Consider the following 17,514-nt stretch of genomic DNA (forward strand, 5'->3'; position numbering starts at 1 on the left):
TGTACAGCTTTGGATTATTGGTGTCGTGAATCTAATGTGTGAAACGTAGTACCTCACTCTTTTGTAACGATAGACCTTATAAACACGAACAGAATTAACGTATGGAAGTGGAAGAAAAGCATGTCAGTTAGCTGTTAATGCCCAGCGCAGGTGTTTTAGAAGGGTATTGATGAAACCTAGTGACATAGATTAATGGATTGATAATGAATATGTAATAGTGGGGAGGGCAATGAAGATTATGGAAAATGTGGGGATAAAGTAAATGAAACATTTCCGCATAGCTTCAGAAGCACTAGAGATATGTGGAACTGAACAGACATGTTCTTGATATATATATCATCAAAACATTATATATACAATAAGGTGGCACCATTGCCTGAGGAAATGTCAACAACATGTTGCTTTAAATGCGTGCTGTTATGTTACCATTATGGTACCACCACAAATTTCTTATTTGCCCCTGATTAAGTTCAGGCCTATATCACATGTTTCTTGGTTGCTTTATTATTCTTTTATGATTTTCCTTCATTTCATAAGGAAGAAATAGTTCCTCAACTTTATTCGATTGCTATGTAAGATGCCTATCAGTTTGTGAGACCATATTGTTGATGATTGGCTGTAAAATAAATTTGCCAAACATTGTTTTACCAGCTCCTTAGAACATTACTAAGGCACACACTGTTTTTTCTGTTACTTTTTTTTTTTATTGAATATGACATATTTCGTGATCTTATCACATCAAGCAAAATCTATAAAATCTTCACCTAATTTCACATAGCAGCTAATATTCATCATAATTTTAATGTTTTCCAGTCATATGTGATTGTTTGTGTTTCATGTTTATATTCAGTTGCTGGAAAGCTGAGCACTGCGTGAATTTGCTTCCATATTAACCCACCCCAGCGACCATAACCACAGGAAGTTACTCATTTAGCCGCGCATTGAAAGTGGCTTTGGATATTGAGTGATTTTGTTCTTCACTGCTACATAAAGTTTAGAAAAGACAGTAAGAGTTACAGTGTGTGATTTGGAGCATTACTTGAGTGTTTTATTTTCAAAATCAAGAGAAAAGTGCAAGAGGTGAAAAAAAGGGCAAATGAGAGTTGGGGTGAGAGAGTATCATTAAATTTTAGGGAGAATAAAAAGATGTTCTGGAAGGAGGTAAATAAAGTGCGTAAGACAAGGGAGCAAATGGGAACTTCAGTAAAGGGCGCAAATGGGGAGGTGATAACAAGTAGTGGTGATGTGAGAAGGAGATGGAGTGAGTATTTTGAAGGTTTGTTGAATGTGTTTGATGATAGAGTGGCAGATATAGGGTGTTTTGGTCGAGGTGGTGTGCAAAGTGAGAGGGTTGGGGAAAATGATTTGGTAAACAGAGAAGAGGTAGTGAAATCTTTGCGGAAGATGAAAGCCGGCAAGGCAGCAGGTTTGGATGGTATTGCAGTGGAATTTATTAAAAAAGGGGGTGACTGTATTGTTGATTGGTTGGTAAGGTTATTTAATGTATGTATGACTCATGGTGAGGTGCCTGAGGATTGGCGGAATGCGTACATAGTGCCATTGTACAAAGGCAAAGGGGATAAGAGTGAGTGCTCAAATTACAGAGGCATAAGTTTGTTGAGTATTCCTGGTAAATTATATGGGAGGGTATTGATTGAGAGGGTGAAGGCATGTACAGAGCATCAGATTGGGGAAGAGCAGTGTGGTTTCAGAAGTGGTAGAGGATGTGTGGATCAGGTGTTTGCTTTGAAGAATGTATGTGAGAAATACTTAGAAAAGCAAATGGATTTGTATGTAGCATTTATGGATCTGGAGAAGGCATATGATAGAGTTGATAGAGATGCTCTGTGGAAGGTATTAAGAATATATGGTGTGGGAGGAAAGTTGTTAGAAGCAGTGAAAAGTTTTTATCGAGGATGTAAGGCATGTGTACGTGTAGGAAGAGAGGAAAGTGATTGGTTCTCAGTGAATGTAGGTTTGCGGCAAGGGTGTGTGATGTCTCCATGGTTGTTTAATTTGTTTATGGATAGGGTTGTTAGGGAGGTAAATGCAAGAGTTTTGGAAAGAGGGGCAAGTATGAAGTCTGTTGGGGATGAGAGAGCTTGGGAAGTGAGTCAGTTGTTGTTCGCTGATGATACAGCGCTGGTGGCTGATTCATGTGAGAAACTGCAGAAGCTGGTGACTGAGTATTGGTAAAGTGTGTGGAAGAAGAAAGTTAAGAGTAAATGTGAATAAGAGCAAGGTTATTAGGTACAGTAGGGTTGAGGGTCAAGTCAATTGGGAGGTGAGTTTGAATGGAGAAAAACTGGAGAAAGTGAAGTGTTTTAGATATCTGGGAGTGGATCTGGCAGCGGATGGAACCATGGAAGCGGAAGTGGATCATAGGGTGGGGGAGGGGGCGAAAATTCTGGGGGCCTTGAAGAATGTGTGGAAGTCGAGAACATTATCTCGGAAAGCAAAAATGGGTATGTTTGAAGGAATAGTGGTTCCAACAATGTTGTATGGTTGCGAGGCGTGGGCTATGGATAGAGTTGTGCGCAGGAGGATGGATGTGCTGGAAATGAGATGTTTGAGGACAATGTGTGGTGTGAGGTGGTTTGATCGAGTGAGTAACGTAAGGGTAAGAGAGATGTGTGGAAATAAAAAGAGCGTGGTTGAGAGAGCAGAAGAGGGTGTTTTGAAGTGGTTTGGGCACATGGAGAGGATGAGTGAGGAAAGATTGACCAAGAGGATATATGTGTCGGAGGTGGAGGGAGCAAGGAGAAGAGGGAGACCAAATTGGAGGTGGAAAGATGGAGTGAAAAAGATTTTGTGTGATCGGGGCCTGAACATGCAGGAGGGTGAAAGGAGGGCAAGGAATAGAGTGAATTGGAGCGATGTGGTATACCGGGGTTGACGTGCTGTCAGTGGATTGAATCAAGGCATGTGAAGCGTCTGGGGTAAACCATGGAAAGCTGTGTAGGTATGTATATTTGCGTGTGTGGACGTATGTATATACATGTGTATGGGGGGGGTTGGGCCATTTCTTTCGTCTGTTTCCTTGCGCTACCTCGCAAACGCGGGAGACAGCGACAAAGTATAAAAAAAAAAATTTGCTTTGTCGCTGTCTCCCGCGTTAGCGAGGTAGCGCAAGGAAACAGACGAAAGAATGCCCAACCCGCCCACATACACATGTATATAAATACACGTCCACACACGCACATATACATACCTATACATCTCAATGTACACATATATATACACACACAGACATATACATATATACACATGTACATAATTCACACTGTCTGCCTTTATTTGTTCCCATCGTCACCTCGCCACACATGGAATAACAACCCCCTCCCCCCTCATGTGTGCGAGGTATTGCTAGGAAAAGACACCAAAGGCCCCATTCGTTCACACTCAGTCTCTAGCTGTCATGTAATAATGCACCGAGACCACAGCTCCCTTTCCACATCCAGGCCCCACAGAACTTTCCATGGTTTACCCCAGACACTTCACATGCCCTGGTTCAATCCATTGACAGCACGTCGACCCCGGTATACCACATCGTTCCAGTTCACTCTATTCCTTGCACGCCTTTCACCCTCCTGCATGTTCAGGCCCCGATCACTCAAAATCTTTTTCACTCCATCTTTCCACCTCCAATTTGGTCTCCCACTTCTCCTCGTTCCCTCCACCTCTGACACATATATCCTCTTGGTCAATCTTTCCTCACTCATTCTCTCCATGTGACCAAACCATTTCAAAACACCCTCTTCTGCTCTCTCAATCACACTCTCTTTTTATTTCCACACATCTCTCTTACCCTTACATTACTTACTCGATCAAACCACCTCACACCACATATTGCCCTCAAACATCTCATTTCCAGCACATCCACCCTCCTGCGCACAACTCTATCCATAGCCCACGCCTCGCAACCACACAACATTGTTGGAACCACTATTCCTTCAAACATACCCATTTTTGCCTTCCGAGATAATGTTCTCGACTTCCAAACATTCTTCAAGGCCCCCAGGATTTTCGCCCCCTCCCCCACCCTATGATTCACTTCCGCTTCCATGGTTCCATCCGCTCCCAGATCCACTCCCAGATATCTAAAACACTTTACTTCCTCCAGTTTTTCTCCATTCAAACTTACCTCCCAATTGACTTGACCCTCAACCCTACTGTACCTAATAACCTTGCTCTTATTCACATTTACTCTTAACTTTCTTCTTTCACACACTTTACCAAACTCAGTCACCAGCTTCTGCAGTTTCTTACATGAATCAGCCACCAGCGCTGTATCATCAGCGGACAACAACTGACTCACTTCCCAAGCTCTCTCATCCACAACAGACTGCATACTTGCCCCTCTTTCCAAAACTCTTGCATTCACCTCCCTAACAACCCCATCCATAAACAAATTAAACAACCATGGAGACATCACACACCCCTGTCGCAAACCTACATTCACTGAGAACCAATCACTTTCCTCTCTTCCTACACGTACACATGCCTTACATCCTCGATAAAAACTTTTCACTGCTTCTAACAACTTGCCTCCCACACCAAATATTCTTAAAACCTTCCACAGAGCATCTCTATCAACTCTATCATATGCCTTCTCCAGATCCATAAATGCTACATACAAATCCATTTGTTTTTCTAAGTGTTTCTCGCATACATTCTTCAAAGCAAACACCTGATGCACACATCCTCTACCACTTCTGAAACCACACTGCTCTTCCCGAATCTGATGCTCTGTACATGCCTTCACCCTCTCAATCAATACCCTCCCACATAATTTACCAGGAATACTCAACAAACTTATACCTCTGTAATTTGAGCACTCACTCTTATCCCCTTTGCCTTGGTACAATGGCACTATGCAATCATTCCGCCAATCCTCAGGCACCTCACCATGAATCATACATACATTAAATAACCTTACCAACCAGTCAACAATACAGTCACCCCCTTTTTTAATAAATTCCACTGCGATGCCATCCAGACCTGCTGCTTTGCCGGCTTTCATCTTCCGTAAAGCTTTTACTACCTCTTCTCTGTTTACCAAATCATTTTCCCTAACCCTCTCACTTTGCACACCACCTCGACCAAGACACCCCACATCTGCCACTCTATCATCAAACACATTCAACAAACCTTCAAAATACTCGCTCCATCTCCCTCTCACATCACTACTACTTGTTATCACCTCCTCATTACCCCCTTCACTGAAGTTCCCATTTGCTCCCTTGTCTTACGCACTTTATTTACCTCCTTCCAAAACATCTTTTTATTCTCCCTGAAATTTAATGATACTCTCTCACCCCAACTCTCATTTGCCCTCTTTTTCACCTCTTGCACCTTTCTCTTGACCTCCTGTCTCTTTCTTTTATACCTTTCCCACTCATTTGCATTTTTCCCCTTCAAAAATCGTTCAAATGCCTCTCTCTTCTCTTTCACTAATAATCTTACTTCTTCATCCCACCACTCACTACCTTTTCTAATCAACCCACCTCCCACGCTTTTCATGCCGGAAGCATCTTTTGCGCAATCCATCACTGCTTCCCTAAATACATCCCATTCCTCCCCCACTCCCCTTACCTCCTTTGGTCTCACCTTTTTGCATTCTGTACTCAGTCTCTCCTGGTACTTCCTAACACAAGTCTCCTTTAGAAGCTCACTTACTCTCACCACTCTCTTCACCCCAACATTCTCTCTTCTTTTCTGAAAACCCCCACAAATCTTCACCTTTGCTTCCACAATGTAATGATCAGACATCCCTCCAGTTGCACCTCTCAGCACATTAACATCCAAAAGTCTCTCTTGCGTCTATCAATTAACACGTAATCCAATAACGCTCTCTGGCCATCTCTCCTACTTACATACGTATACTTATGTATATCTCGCTTTTTAAACCAGGTATTCCCAATCACCAGTCCTTTTTCAGCACATAAATCTACAAGCTCTTCACCATTTCCATTTACAACACTGAACACTCCATGTACACCAATTATTCCCTCAACTGCCACATTACTCACCTTTGCATTCAAATCACCCATCACGATAACCCGGTCTTGTGCATCAAAACCACTAACACACTCATTCAGCTACTCCCAAAACACTTGCCTCTCATGATCTTTCTTTTCATGCCCTGGTGCATATGCACCATAATCACCCATCTCTCTCCATCAACTTTCAGTTTTACCCGTATCAATCTAGAATTTACTTTCTTACACTCTGTCACATACTCCACAACTCCTGATTCAGGAGTAGTGCTACTCCTTCCTTGTTCTTGTCCTCTCACTAACCCCTGACTTTACTCCAAGACATTTCCAAAACCACTCTTCCCCTTTACCCTTGAGCTTCGTTTCACTCAGAGCCAAAACATCCATGTTCCTTTCCTCAAACATACTACCTATCTCTCCTTTTTTCACATCTTGGTTACACCAAAAACCCTTTATTACATTTATTTTATTATTTATTTATTTATTATTTATTTTGCTTTGTCGCTGTCTCCCGCGTTTTTCGAGGTAAACGCAAGGAAACAGACGAAAGAAATGGCCCAACCCACCCCCATACACAATGTATATACATACATGTCCACACACGCAAATATACATCCTATACATCTCAATGTACACATTTATTTCACACACATACACATAAAATATATACACATGTACATAATTCACACTGTCTGCCTTTATTGTTCCCATCGTCACCTCGCCACACATGGAATAACAACCCCCTCCCCCCTCATGTGTGCGAGGTATTGCTAGGAAAAGACACCAAAGGCCCCATTCGTTCACACTCAGTCTCTAGCTGTCATGTAATAATGCACCGAAACCACAGCTCCCTTTCCACATCCAGGCCCCACAGAACTTTCCATGGTTTACCCCAGACGCTTCACATGCCCTGGTTCAATCCATTGACAGCACGTCGACCCCGGTATACCACATCGTTCCAGTTCACTCTATTCCTTGCACGCCTTTCACCCTCCTGCATGTTCAGGCCCCGATCACTCAAAATCTTTTTCACTCCATCTTTCCACCTCCAATTTGGTCTCCCACTTCTCCTCGTTCCCTCCACCTCTGACACATATATCCTCTTGGTCAATCTTTCCTCACTCATTCTCTCCATGTGACCAAACCATTTCAAAACACCCTTCTGCTCTCTCAATCACACTCTCTTTTTATTTCCACACATCTCTCTTACCCTTACATTACTTACTCGATCAAACTACCTCACACCACATATTGCCCTCAAACATCTCATTTCCAGCACATCCACCCTCCTGCGCACAACTCTATCCATAGCCCACGCCTCGCAACCACACAACATTGTTGGAACCACTATTCCTTCAAACATACCCATTTTTGCCTTCCGAGATAATGTTCTCGACTTCCAAACATTCTTCAAGGCCCCCAGGATTTTCGCCCCCTCCCCCACCCTATGATTCACTTCCGCTTCCATGGTTCCATCCGCTCCCAGATCCACTCCCAGATATCTAAAACACTTTACTTCCTCCAGTTTTTCTCCATTCAAACTTACCTCCCAATTGACTTGACCCTCAACCCTACTGTACCTAATAACCTTGCTCTTATTCACATTTACTCTTAACTTTCTTCTTTCACACACTTTACCAAACTCAGTCACCAGCTTCTGCAGTTTCTTACATGAATCAGCCACCAGCGCTGTATCATCAGCGGACAACAACTGACTCACTTCCCCAAGCTCTCTCATCCACAACAGACTGCATACTTGCCCCTCTTTCCAAAACTCTTGCATTCACCTCCCTAACAACCCCATCCATAAACAAATTAAACAACCATGGAGACATCACACACCCCTGTCGCAAACCTACATTCACTGAGAACCAATCACTTTCCTCTCTTCCTACACGTACACATGCCTTACATCCTCGATAAAAACTTTTCACTGCTTCTAACAACTTGCCTCCCACACCAAATATTCTTAAAACCTTCCACAGAGCATCTCTATCAACTCTATCATATGCCTTCTCCAGATCCATAAATGCTACATACAAATCCATTTGTTTTTCTAAGTGTTTCTCGCATACATTCTTCAAAGCAAACACCTGATGCACACATCCTCTACCACTTCTGAAACCACACTGCTCTTCCCGAATCTGATGCTCTGTACATGCCTTCACCCTCTCAATCAATACCCTCCCACATAATTTACCAGGAATACTCAACAAACTTATACCTCTGTAATTTGAGCACTCACTCTTATCCCCTTTGCCTTGGTACAATGGCACTATGCAATCATTCCGCCAATCCTCAGGCACCTCACCATGAATCATACATACATTAAATAACCTTACCAACCAGTCAACAATACAGTCACCCCCTTTTTTAATAAATTCCACTGCGATGCCATCCAGACCTGCTGCTTTGCCGGCTTTCATCTTCCGTAAAGCTTTTACTACCTCTTCTCTGTTTACCAAATCATTTTCCCTAACCCTCTCACTTTGCACACCACCTCGACCAAGACACCCCACATCTGCCACTCTATCATCAAACACATTCAACAAACCTTCAAAATACTCGCTCCATCTCCCTCTCACATCACTACTACTTGTTATCACCTCCTCATTACCCCCTTCACTGAAGTTCCCATTTGCTCCCTTGTCTTACGCACTTTATTTACCTCCTTCCAAAACATCTTTTTATTCTCCCTGAAATTTAATGATACTCTCTCACCCCAACTCTCATTTGCCCTCTTTTTCACCTCTTGCACCTTTCTCTTGACCTCCTGTCTCTTTCTTTTATACCTTTCCCACTCATTTGCATTTTTCCCCTTCAAAAATCGTTCAAATGCCTCTCTCTTCTCTTTCACTAATAATCTTACTTCTTCATCCCACCACTCACTACCTTTTCTAATCAACCCACCTCCCACGCTTTTCATGCCGGAAGCATCTTTTGCGCAATCCATCACTGCTTCCCTAAATACATCCCATTCCTCCCCCACTCCCCTTACCTCCTTTGGTCTCACCTTTTTGCATTCTGTACTCAGTCTCTCCTGGTACTTCCTCACACAAGTCTCCTTCAGAAGCTCACTTACTCTCACCACTCTCTTCACCCCAACATTCTCTCTTCTGAAAATCCCCACAAATCTTCACCTTTGCTTCCACAATGTAATGATCAGACATCCCTCCAGTTGCACCTCTCAGCACATTAACATCCAAAAGTCTCTCTTGCGTCTATCAATTAACACGTAATCCAATAACGCTCTCTGGCCATCTCTCCTACTTACATACGTATACTTATGTATATCTCGCTTTTTAAACCAGGTATTCCCAATCACCAGTCCTTTTTCAGCACATAAATCTACAAGCTCTTCACCATTTCCATTTACAGCACTGAACACTCCATGTATACCAATTATTCCCTCAACTGCCACATTACTCACCTTTGCATTCAAATCACCCATCACTATAACCCGGTCTTGTGCATCAAAACCACTAACACACTCATTCAGCTGCTCCCAAAACACTTGCCTCTCATGATCTTTCTTCTCATGCCCAGGTGCATATGCACCAATAATCACCCATCTCTCTCCATCAACTTTCAGTTTTACCCATATCAATCTAGAATTTACTTTCTTACACTCTATCACATACTCCCACAACTCCTGATTCAGGAGTATTGCTACTCCTTCCCTTGCTCTTGTCCTCTCACTAACCCCTGACTTTACTCCCAAGACATTCCCAAACCACTCTTCCCCTTTACCCTATATACTTATGTATATCTCGCTTTTTAAACCAGGTATTCCCAATCACCAGTCCTTTTTCAGCACATAAATCTACAAGCTCTTCACCATTTCCATTTACAACACTGAACACTCCATGTACACCAATTATTCCCTCAACTGCCACATTACTCACCTTTGCATTCAAATCACCCATCACGATAACCCGGTCTTGTGCATCAAAACCACTAACACACTCATTCAGCTACTCCCAAAACACTTGCCTCTCATGATCTTTCTTTTCATGCCCTGGTGCATATGCACCAATAATCACCCATCTCTCTCCATCAACTTTCAGTTTTACCCGTATCAATCTAGAATTTACTTTCTTACACTCTGTCACATACTCCCACAACTCCTGATTCAGGAGTAGTGCTACTCCTTCCCTTGTTCTTGTCCTCTCACTAACCCCTGACTTTACTCCCAAGACATTTCCAAACCACTCTTCCCCTTTACCCTTGAGCTTCGTTTCACTCAGAGCCAAAACATCCATGTTCCTTTCCTCAAACATACTACCTATCTCTCCTTTTTTCACATCTTGGTTACATCCACACACATTTATACATTTATATATTATTTATTTATTTATTATTTATTTTGCTTTGTCGCTGTCTCCTGCGTTTGCGAGGTAGCGCAAGGAAACAGACGAAAGAAATGGCCCAACCCACCCCCATACACAATGTATATACATACATGTCCACACACGCAAATATACATACCTATACATCTCAATGTACACATATATATACACACACATACACATACATATATACCCATGCACACAATTCACACTGTCTGCCTTTATTCATTCCCATCGCCACCTCGCCACACATGGAATACCATCCCCCTCCCCCTTCATGTGTGCGAGGTAGCACTAGGAAAAAACAACAAAGGCCCCATTCGTTCACACTCAGTCTCTAGCTGTCATGCAATAATGCCCGAAACCACAGCTCCCTTTCCACATCCAGGCCCCACACAACTTTCCATGGTTTACCCCAGACGCTTCACATACCCTGATTCAATCCACTGACAGCACGTCAACCCCGGTATACCACATCGATCCAATTCACTCTATTCCTTGCCCTCCTTTCACCCTCCTGCATGTTTAGGCCCCGATCACACAAAATCTTTTTCACTCCATCTTTCCACCTCCAATTTGGTCTCCCACTTCACCTCGTTCCCTCCACCTCCGACACATATATCCTCTTGGTCAATCTTTCCTCACTCATTCTCTCCATGTGCCCAAACCATTTCAAAACACCCTCTTTTCCTCTCTCAACCATGCTCTTTTTATTTCCACAAATCTCTCTTACCCTTACACATCCTCATGGTTCCATCCGCTGCCAGATCCACTCCCAGATATCTAAAACACTTTACTTCCTCCAGTTTTTCTCCATTCAAACTCACCTCCCAATTGACTTGACCCTCAACCCTTCTCTGCCTAATAACCTTGCTCTTATTCACATTTACTCTTAACTTTCTTCTTTCACACACTTTACCAAACTCAGTCACCAGCTTCTGCAGTTTCTTACATGAATCAGCCACCAGCGCTGTATCATCAGCGAACAATTGACTCACTTCCCAAGCTCTCTCATCCACAACAGACTTCATACTTGCCCCTCTTTCCGAAACTCTTGCATTCACCTCCCTAACAACCCCATCCATAAACAAATTAAAGAACCATGGAGACATCACACATCCCTGCCGCAAGCCTACATTCACTGAGAACCAATCACTTTCCTCTCTTCCTACACGTACACATGCCTTACATCCTCGATAAAAACTTTTCACTGCTTCAAACAACTTGCCTCCCACACCATATGTTCTTAATACCTTCCACAGAGCATCTCTATCAACTCTATCATGTGCCTTCTCCAGATCCATAAATGCTACATACAAATCCATTAGCTTTTCTAATTATATCTCACATACATTCTTCAAAGCAAACACCTGATCCACACATCCTCTACCACTTCTGAAACCACACTGCTCTTCCCCAATCTGATGCTATGTACATGCCTTCACCCTCTCGATCAATACCCTCCCATATAATTTCCCAGGAATACTCAACAAACTTACACCTCTGTAATTTGAGCACTCACTTTTATCCCCATTGCCTTTGTACAATGGCACTATGCAAGCATTCTGCCAATCCCCAGGCACCTCACCATGAGTCATACATACATTAAACAACCTTACCAACCAGTCAACAATACAGTCACCCCCTTTTTTAATAGATTCCACTGCAATACCATCCAAACCCTCTGCCTTGCCAGCTTTCATCTTCTGCAAAGCTTTTACTACTTCTTCTCTGTTTACCAAATCATTTTCCCCAACCCTCTCACTTTGCACACCACCTCGACCTAAACACCCTATATCTGCCACTCTATCATCAAACACATTCAACAAACCTTCAGAATACTCACTCCATCTCCTTCTCACATCACCACTGCTTGTTATCACCTCCCCATTAGTCCCCTTCACTGAAGTTCCCATTTGTTTCCTTGTCTTATTCACTTTATTTACCTCCTTCCAAAACATCTTTTTATTCTCCCCAAAATTCAATGATACTCTCTCACCCCCAACTCTCATTTGCTCTTTTTCACCTCTCGCACCTTTCTCTTGACCTCCTGCCTCTTTCTTTGGTACATCTCCCAGTCAATTGCATTATTTCCCTGCAAAATTCGTCCAAATGCCTCTCTCTTCTCTTTCGCTAATAATCTTACTTCTTCATCCCATTACTCACTACCCTTTTATACTTTGTCGCTGTCTCCCGCGTTAGCAAGTTAGTGCAAGGAAACAGACAAAAAAATGGCCCAACCCACTCACATACACATGTATATACATACACGTCCACACACGCACATATACATACTTATACATTTCAACGTATACATATATATACAGACACAGACATATACATTTATACACATGTACATAATTCATACTTGCTGCCTTTATTCATTCCCGTCGCCACCCCTCCACACATGAAATGACAACCCCCTCCCCCCGCATGCACAAGAGGTAGCGCTAGAAAAAGACAACAAAGGCCACATTCGTTCGCACTCAGTCTCTAGCTGTCATTTATAATGCACCGAAACCATAGTTCCCTTTCCACATCCAGGCCCCACAAAACTTTCCACAAGACTTTCCATGGTTTACCCCAGACGCTTCACATTCCCTGGTTCAATCCATTGAGAGCACGTCGACCCCGGTATACCACATTGTACCAATTCACTCTTTTCCTTGCACGCCTTTCACCCTCCTGCATGTTCAGGCCCCAATCACTCAAAATCTTTTTCACTCCATCTTTCCACCTCCAATTTGGTCTCCTACTTCTTCTCCTCGTTCCCTCCATCTCTGACACCTGCATCCTCTTTGTCAATCTTTCCTCACTCATTCTCTCCATGTGACCAAACCATTTCAAAACACCCTTTTCTGCTCTCTCAACCACACTCTTTTTATTACCACACATCTCTCTTACCCTTTCATTACTTACTCGATCAAAGCACCTCACACCAAACATTGTCCTCAAACATCTCATTTCCAACACATCCACCCTCCTCCGCACAACCCTATCTATAACCCATGCCTCGCAACCATATAACATTGTTGGAACCACTATTCTTTCAAACATAACCATTTTGCAAAAGCTATTAAGTGTGTAGCTTGGGTAATAAGGTTTGTGAACAATTGTAAACCTCATGCTGTTAAATGGTTTGGGCCCTTGTCTTATACAGAGTTAGATCAAGCTAAGACAAAGTTAATAATTTGCGTTTAGAGAGAAAGGTACAGCCAAGAGATCAATGCCTTAATGCTTGGAAAGTCACTCCCTAAGAGTTCTGACATTAGGAAATTCAATCCTTTTATGGATGAAAATGGTCTTTTGAGAAGTAAGAGTCGGCTGGACCAGGCTGAATTAAGTTATGATTGCAAGTATCCTATGATTATTCCAGCAGGTCACATTGCCAAGCTGTTAGTTAGTTTCCAACATGTATTTCTGAAACACGCTGGTGTTTCCACTTTAATTTCAATGTTAAGATCTTGTTACTTAATTGTCGGATTAAGAAAGCTTACTAAGGTAGTCTGTAGAGAGTGTATGATTTGTCGTAGACATCACTCACAATGGAAAACGGTGAGAACAATGGAAGTAAGGGGAGTGGGGGAGGAATGGGATGTATTTAGGGAATCAGTGATGGATTGCGCAAAAGATGCTTGTGGCATGAGAAGAGTGGGAGGTGGGTTGATTAGAAAGGGTAGTGAGTGGTGGGATGAAGAAGTAAGATTATTAGTGAAAGAGAAGAGAGAGGCATTTGGGACGATTTTTGCAGGGAAAAATTGCAATTGAATGGGAGATGTATAAAAGAAAGAGACAGGAGGTCAAGAGAAAGGTGCAAGAGGTGAAAAAGAGGGCAAATGAGAGTTGGGGTGAGAGAGTATCATTAAATTTTAGGGAGAATAAAAAGATGTTCTGGAAGGAGGTAAATAAAGTGCGTAAGACAGTGGAGCAAATGGGAACTTCAGTGAAGGGCGCAAATGGGGAGGTGATAACAAGTAGTGGTGATGTGAGAAAGAGATGGAGTGAGTATTTTGAAGGTTTGTTGAATGTTTGATGATAGAGTGGCAGATATAGGGTGTTTTGGTCGAGGTGGTGTGCAAAGTGAGAGGGTTAGGGAAAATGATTTGGTAAACAGAGAAGAGGTAGTAAAAGCTTTGCGGAAGATGAAAGCCGGCAAGGCAGCAGGTTTGGATGGTATTGCAGTGATATTTATTAAAAAAGGGGGTGACTGTATTATTGACTGGTTGGTAAGGTTATTTAATGTATGTATGACTCATGGTGAGGTGCCTGAGGATTGGCGGAATTCGTGCATAGTGCCATTGTACAAAGGCAAAGGGGATAAGAGTGAGTGCTCAAATTTCAGATGTATAAGTTTGTTGAGTATTCCGGGTAAATTATATGGGAGGGTATTGATTGAGAGGGTGAAGGCATGTACAAAGCATCAGATTGAGGAAGAGCAGTGTGGTTTCAGAAGTGGTAGAGGATGTGTGCATCAGGTGTTTGCTTTGAAGAATGTATATGAGAAGTACTTAGAAAAGCAAATGGATTTGTATGTAGCATTTATGGATCTGAAGAAGGCATATGATAGAGTTGATAGAGATGCTCTGTGGAAGTTATTAAGAATATATGGTGTGGGAGGCATGTTGTTAGAAGCAGTGAAAAGTTTTTATCGAGGTTGTAAGGCATGTGTACGTGTAGGAAGAGAGGAAAGTGATTGGTTCTCAGTGAATGTAGGTTTGCGGTAGGGGTGTGTGATGTCTCCATGGTTGTTTAATTTGTTTATGGATGGGGTTGTTACGGAGGTGAATGAAAGAGGGGCAAGTATGAAGTCTGTTGTGGATGAGAGCTTGGGAAGTGAGTCAGTTGTTGTTCGCTGATGATACAGCGCTGGTGGCTGATTCATGTGAGAAACTGCAGAAGCTGGTGACTGAGTCTGGTAAAGTGTGTGAAAGAAGAAAGTTAAGAGTAAATGTCAATAAGAGCAAGGTTATTAGGTACAGTAGGGTTGAGGGTCAAGTCAATTGGGAGGTAAGTTTGAATGGAGAAAAACTGGAGGAAGTAAAGTGTTTTAGATATGTGGGAGTGGATCTGGCAGCGGATGGAACCATGGAAGCGGAAGTGGATCATAGTGTGAGGGAGGGGGTGAAAATCCTTGGAGCCTTGAAGAATGTGTGGAAGTCGAGAACATCATCTCGGAAAGCAAAAATGGGTATGTTTGAAGGAATAGTGGTGCCAACAATTTTGTATGGTTGCGAGCCGTGGGCTATGGATAGAGTTGTGCGCAGGAGGGTGGATGTGCTGGAAATGAGATGTTTGAGGACAATGTGTGGTGTGAGGTGGTTTGATCGAGTAAGTAACGTAAGGGTAAGAGAGATGTGTGGAAATAAAAAGAGCATGGTTGAGAGAGCAGAAGAGGGTGTTTTGAAATGGTTTGGGCACATGGAGAGAATGAGTGAGGAAAGATTGACCAAGAGGATATATGTGTCGGAGGTGGAGGGAACGAGGAGAAGTGGGAGACCAAATTGGAGGTGGAAAGATGGAGTGAAAAAGATTTTGTGTGATCGGGGCCTAAACATGGAGAAGGGTGAAAGAAGGGCAATGAATAGAGTGAATTGGATCGATGTGGTATACCGGGGTTGACGTGCTGTCAGTGGATTGAATCAGGGCATGTGAAGCGTCTGGGGTAAACCATGGAAAGCTGTGTAGGTATGTATATTTGCGTGTGTGGACGTGTATGTATATACATGTGTATGGGGGTGTGTTGGGCCATTTCTTTCGTCTGTTTCCTTGCGCTACCTCGCAAACAACACTGAACACCTCATGTATACCAATTATTCCCTCAACTGCCACATTACTCACCTTTTCATTCAAATCACCCATCACTATAACCTGGACTCGTGCATCAAAACCACTAACACACTCATTCCGCTGCTCCCAAAACACTTGCCTCTCATGATCTTTCTTCTCATGCCCAGGTGCATATGCACCAATAATCACCCATCTCTCTCCATCAACTTTCAGTTTTACCCATATTAATCAAGAATTTACTTTCTTACATTCTATCACATACTCCCACAACTCCTGTTTCAGAAGTACTGCTACTCCTTCCCTTGCTCTTGTCCTCTCACTAACCCCTGACTTTACTCCCAAGACATTCCCAAACCACTCTTCCCCTTTACCCTTGAGCTTCGTTTCACTCAGCCAAAACATCCAGGTTCCTTTCCTCAAACATACTACCTATCTCTCCTTTTTTCACATCTTGGTTACATCCACACACATTTAGACACCCCAATCTGGGTCTACGAGGAGGATGAGCACTCCCCGCGTGACTCCTTCTGTTTCCCATTTTTTTAGAAAGTTAAGAATACAAGGAGGGGAGGATTTCTGGCCCCCCCGCTCCCGTCCCCTCTAGGCGCCTTCTACGACACGTGAGGAATGCGTGGGAAGTATTCTTTCATCCCTATCCCCAGGGACAATATATATATATATATATATATATATATATATATATATATATATATATATATATATATATATATATATATATATATATATATATAATATATATATATATATATATATATATATATATATATACATATACACACACACATACACACATATACATACATACACACACACACACATATATATATATATATATATATATATATATATATATATATATATACATATGAAAAATGTAAGAAATAATTTAGAAAACTGAAACTTCTAGCTTGAAATGAAATGAAAAAATGAATGTCACATAATGGTTCAGCCTCTGGCTATGGAAAAGGGAAATGTATAATTTATTTACACAAACGTCAATAGTAGTTTTCATCAATTTAACCACTGTATCCTACTGCCTGGTCCACTTCTCTTAACATGAAACTGGAATATTGGCTTATGATGTCTCTCAATTGTCTTCATTACACAAAGTACAACCATATCTTGGATACATGAGGGTAGGTAGCTGGTCATCCGCCATAATAAAAGCCTTGACAGACCAAAAGTTTATATATATATCTTTTCTTTCTTTTCTTTCAAACTATTCGCCATTTCCCGCGTTAGCGAGGTAGCGTTAAGAACAGAGGACTGGGCCTTTGAGGGAATATCCTCACTTGGCCCCCTTCTCTGTTCCTTCTTTTGAAAAAAAAAAATGAGGGGAGGATTTCCAGCCCCCTGCT

At 42.3% G+C, this 17,514-nt stretch overlaps 2 protein-coding genes across 57 annotated transcripts in view; one reads left to right on the forward strand and one right to left on the reverse strand.

Annotated features, from left to right (window-relative positions):
- Nucleotides 1–17,514, forward strand: part of IleRS (Isoleucyl-tRNA synthetase) — a 415,824-nt gene that overhangs the window by 269,079 nt on the left and 129,231 nt on the right. The window lies entirely within an intron of this gene.
- LOC139762964 (uncharacterized) overlaps nucleotides 1–17,514 on the reverse strand; it is a 614,722-nt gene that overhangs the window by 123,250 nt on the left and 473,958 nt on the right. The window lies entirely within an intron of this gene.

The sequence above is a fragment of the Panulirus ornatus genome, chromosome 45 (genome assembly GCF_036320965.1).
Source record: "Panulirus ornatus isolate Po-2019 chromosome 45, ASM3632096v1, whole genome shotgun sequence".
In the NCBI taxonomy this organism is placed as follows: Eukaryota; Metazoa; Arthropoda; class Malacostraca; order Decapoda; family Palinuridae; genus Panulirus; species Panulirus ornatus.